General features: G+C 53.0%; 1 non-coding gene across 1 annotated transcript in view; it reads left to right on the forward strand.

Annotated features, from left to right (window-relative positions):
- The first annotated feature begins 3,880 nt into the window (after positions 1-3,880).
- The window catches only part of LOC124589648, a 1,910-nt gene continuing 790 nt past the window's right edge, over positions 3,881-5,000 (forward strand). Inside the window, exon 1 of the ribosomal RNA XR_006976156.1 lies at positions 3,881-5,000. This exon is cut by the window's right edge and continues 790 nt beyond it. This is a non-coding gene — a ribosomal RNA (small subunit ribosomal RNA).

The following is a 5,000-nucleotide window of genomic DNA, read 5'->3' on the forward strand; positions in this document are numbered from 1 at the left end:
TAACCAGACCGGGAGGTCCACTCGGAAAACAGAATATCCCACCCTTCCGACAACCACCATTGCTCAGCTAAGCCACCAACACCCACACATGTCCCAGACAGGGGTGCACCCAACATCACAATACTGCCTCCTGTCACACCACACAAACAATGGCAGGAATGAAAGACACAGGTCTGCCACAAGCATGGAATCAGAGCGCCGCCTGTTATGAGCCAAAGGTGCACCCTGACGTGGCAAATCAGATGATGCCGCAGTCATTTACTTACGATAATCACAATCAACAAACCGGGCCCCCCCCCCCCCCAAGTGCCTTAACCTAACCCGTATTGTACCTTAACCTAACCCGTATTGTACCTTAACCTAACCCGTATTGTACCTTAACCTAACCCGTATTGTACCTTAACCTAACCCGTATTGTACCTTAACCTAACCCGTATTGTACCTTAACCTAACCCGTATTGTACCTTAACCTAACCCATATTGTACCTTAACCTAACCCATATTGTACCTTAACCTAACCCATATTGTACCTTAACCTAACCCATATTGTACCTTAACCTAACCCATATTGTACCTTAACCTAACCCATATTGTACCTTAACCTAACCCATATTGTACCTTAACCTAACCCATATTGTACCTTAACCTAACCCATATTGTACCTTAACCTAACCCATGTTGCGCCTTAACCTAACCCATGTTGCGCCTTAACCTAACCCATGTTGCGCCTTAACCTAACCCATGTTGCGCCTTAACCTAACCCATGTTGCGCCTTAACCTAACCCATGTTGCGCCTTAACCTAACCCATGTTGCGCCTTAACCTAACCCATGTTGCGCCTTAACCTAACCCATGTTGCGCCTTAACCTAACCCATGTTGCGCCTTAACCTAACCCATGTTGCGCCTTAACCTAACCCATGTTGCGCCTTAACCTAACCCATGTTGCGCCTTAACCTAACCTATGTTGCGCCTTAACCTAACCTATGTTGCGCCTTAACCTAACCTATGTTGCGCCTTAACCTAACCTATGTTGCGCCTTAACCTAACCTATGTTGCGCCTTAACCTAACCTATGTTGCGCCTTAACCTAACCTATGTTGCGCCTTAACCTAACCTATGTTGCGCCGTAACCTAACCTATGTTGCGCCGTAACCTAACCTATGTTGCGCCATAACCTAACCTATGTTGCGCCTTAACCTAACCTATGTTGCGCCTTAACCTAACCTATGTTGCGCCTTAACCTAACCTATGTTGCGCCGTAACCTAACCTATGTTGCGCCTTAACCTAACCTATGTTGCGCCTTAACCTAACCTATGTTGCGCCTTAACCTAACCTATGTTGCGCCTTAACCTAACCTATGTTGCGCCTTAACCTAACCTATGTTGCGCCTTAACCTAACCTATGTTGCGCCTTAACCTAACCTATGTTGCGCCTTAACCTAACCTATGTTGCGCCTTAACCTAACCTATGTTGCGCCGTAACCTAACCTATGTTGCGCCTTAACCTAACCTATGTTGCGCCTTAACCTAACCTATGTTGCGCCGTAACCTAACCTATGTTGCGCCTTAACCTAACCTATGTTGCGCCTTAACCTAACCTATGTTGCGCCTTAACCTAACCTATGTTGCGCCTTAACCTAACCTATGTTGCGCCTTAACCTAACCTATGTTGCGCCTTAACCTAACCTATGTTGCGCCTTAACCCAACACACGTTGGGCCTTAACCCAACACACGTTGGGCCTTAACCCAACACACGTTGGGCCTTAACCCAACACACGTTGGGCCTTAACCCAACACACGTTGGGCCTTAACCCAACACACGTTGGGCCTTAACCCAACACACGTTGGGCCTTAACCCAACACACGTTGGGCCTTAACCCAACACACGTTGGGCCTTAACCCAACACACGTTGGGCCTTAACCCAACACACGTTGGGCCTTAACCCAACACACGTTGGGCCTTAACCCAACACACGTTGGGCCTTAACCCAACACACGTTGGGCCTTAACCCAACACACGTTGGGCCTTAACCCAACACACGTTGGGCCTTAACCCAACACACGTTGGGCCTTAACCCAACACACGTTGGGCCTTAACCCAACACACGTTGGGCCTTAACCCAACACACGTTGGGCCTTAACCCAACACACGTTGGGCCTTAACCCAACACACGTTGGGCCTTAACCTGCTCTGTAATTGTCATACGACGCGTTAAATTAGTGTAGTGTTGCCTAACTGCAACCCCCGCAATATAGTTTGCTACTCGCACTGCCCGGTCCCCAGAGTATCGCTTCATGTTAAACACCTTGCAGCTATACACTGTAATGCGGATGGCGGCAGGACGTACATGCTCAATGCCCTTCGCAGTTGTTCATTGGCATTCGCATGGCGAAGCACAGCCTACGTTGTGGTACGGCTTGTGGCAACTGTCCGCTGATGTTGTACGTCCAAATCACACACTGTACCGCACATTGGTCCTCATGTACTGAATGATACATCGTGGTACATGTGTGACCGTACCACGACTGCGCCAACAACGGCGAACCATACGGTCCAAATATTGTGCACTCAGCTACGTGTCGTCTCCCTATAAGAGCTGGATTGCAGTATGGTATGCCGTGGATGGCGATCAGCATGAGCCGTCTGTTGATGTAGTGGCGCGTGTTGTCAGACGTAGTCGTCTCTTCTCACACACCGTGATAGCATGGTGCACTGCGTTCCACATCTGCGACATGCGACAGAGGCCGGTTGACAGTCGTTCGCGCAATGGACATCGCATACGTACGGGGGCCACCTTCCACGTGTTCGCGAAGCGTGCACATGTTGTTGCGTGTATGTGGGCAGACATAGTGTGTCGTGACACCTGACACAGGCATGCAACAATCGTTGAATTTGCAAATGGCGATGGACGTCTACGTTTGCTGGTGACGTTACGCAAATGAAGAACTGGTAAACCGTTGTGGTGCGGTTGTTCTCGCTAGAGGTGAATCAGTGATGGCGACGATCGGTTGAGCTACCAACCGGTTGTTTCAGCGATACCCACCATGCCCACGAACGTGAATGGCATGTGGGTGTGAAGCGATACGCGGCGGTGGCTGGGTGGGACCGTCCCCGGCCGGTGAGGGGGGGCCTTCCGGCGTGCTGGCCGCGCGGTGCGTGGGCGCACGCGCTACAGCCGGCTGGTGGGGGCGGCCAGTGGCAGGCGCGCCGGCCGACGGAGGCGGCAGGCGGCGCAGCTGCGCGCCGGCGCACCCTGCACGCGGCGCCGTGCGGCCAAAGTAGGTCCTCGCGGGCCCGGTGCGAAGCGCGGTGGACATCTGCAGTGTGCTGGTCCGATTGAGGACTGTGTGCGCTGAGGATGCGCCGCCGCCCGGCGCTCGGCGCCGCGACGCCGTCTGCTGCTCGGTCGCCTCTGCGGTTCTCGCAGGTGGATTGTATCGCAGCTGTGCGGACGTGTTGGCGCGTGCGCTGTGCTGGGAGAGTTCGCTTCGGCACCCAAGTGGGGCTTTTGTCCTTCTGTGGCGCTGGCGTTGGAGCTGCCGGCCACCGTAGGTGGCGCGTGTTGTCTCCCGCCGGCAATGCCACGACAGCACGCTCCCGGGCCTCTGTCGGCAGCGGCAAGCTCAGTTGGGAGCACGGGTGGTCGCACCTAAAGCGTCTACTCGCCAAACTCCGGGCGATTGCGCCTCTCTCGAACCCGACCAAGTACTTAGGACGGCGCTGCGCGCCGCCGGGACCTGAGAGGGTTTCGAGGTGTATTGTGCAGGGGAGCTCAGCCTCCTCCTGTTTGCAGAATAATTGAGCGGACGCTTGCGTGTTCGCGCGGGCCCCCGGGACACACTCCCGGGCGGCCGGCTGCTCAGCTCTAGTTGACGCAGCTCCCTGGTTGATCCTGCCAGTAGTCATATGCTTGTCTCAAAGATTAAGCCATGCATGTCTCAGTACAAGCCGCATTAAGGTGAAACCGCGAATGGCTCATTAAATCAGTTATGGTTCCTTAGATCGTACCCACGTTACTTGGATAACTGTGGTAATTCTAGAGCTAATACATGCAAACAGAGTCCCGACCAGAGATGGAAGGGACGCTTTTATTAGATCAAAACCAATCGGTCGGCTCGTCCGGTCCGTTTGCCTTGGTGACTCTGAATAACTTTGGGCTGATCGCACGGTCCTCGTACCGGCGACGCATCTTTCAAATGTCTGCCTTATCAACTGTCGATGGTAGGTTCTGCGCCTACCATGGTTGTAACGGGTAACGGGGAATCAGGGTTCGATTCCGGAGAGGGAGCCTGAGAAACGGCTACCACATCCAAGGAAGGCAGCAGGCGCGCAAATTACCCACTCCCGGCACGGGGAGGTAGTGACGAAAAATAACGATACGGGACTCATCCGAGGCCCCGTAATCGGAATGAGTACACTTTAAATCCTTTAACGAGTATCTATTGGAGGGCAAGTCTGGTGCCAGCAGCCGCGGTAATTCCAGCTCCAATAGCGTATATTAAAGTTGTTGCGGTTAAAAAGCTCGTAGTTGGATTTGTGTCCCACGCTGTTGGTTCACCGCCCGTCGGTGTTTAACTGGCATGTATCGTGGGACGTCCTGCCGGTGGGGCGAGCTGAAGGCGTGCGACGCGCCTCGTGCGTGCTCGTGCGTCCCGAGGCGGACCCCGTTGCAATCCTACCAGGGTGCTCTTGAGTGAGTGTCTCGGTGGGCCGGCACGTTTACTTTGAACAAATTAGAGTGCTTAAAGCAGGCAAGCCCGCCTGAATACTGTGTGCATGGAATAATGGAATAGGACCTCGGTTCTATTTTGTTGGTTTTCGGAACCCGAGGTAATGATTAATAGGGACAGGCGGGGGCATTCGTATTGCGACGTTAGAGGTGAAATTCTTGGATCGTCGCAAGACGAACAGAAGCGAAAGCATTTGCCAAGTATGTTTTCATTAATCAAGAACGAAAGTTAGAGGTTCGAAGGCGATCAGATACCGCCCTAGTTCTAAC

Source organism: Schistocerca americana, unplaced genomic scaffold (assembly GCF_021461395.2).
Source record: "Schistocerca americana isolate TAMUIC-IGC-003095 unplaced genomic scaffold, iqSchAmer2.1 HiC_scaffold_718, whole genome shotgun sequence".
NCBI lineage: Eukaryota > Metazoa > Arthropoda > Insecta > Orthoptera > Acrididae > Schistocerca > Schistocerca americana.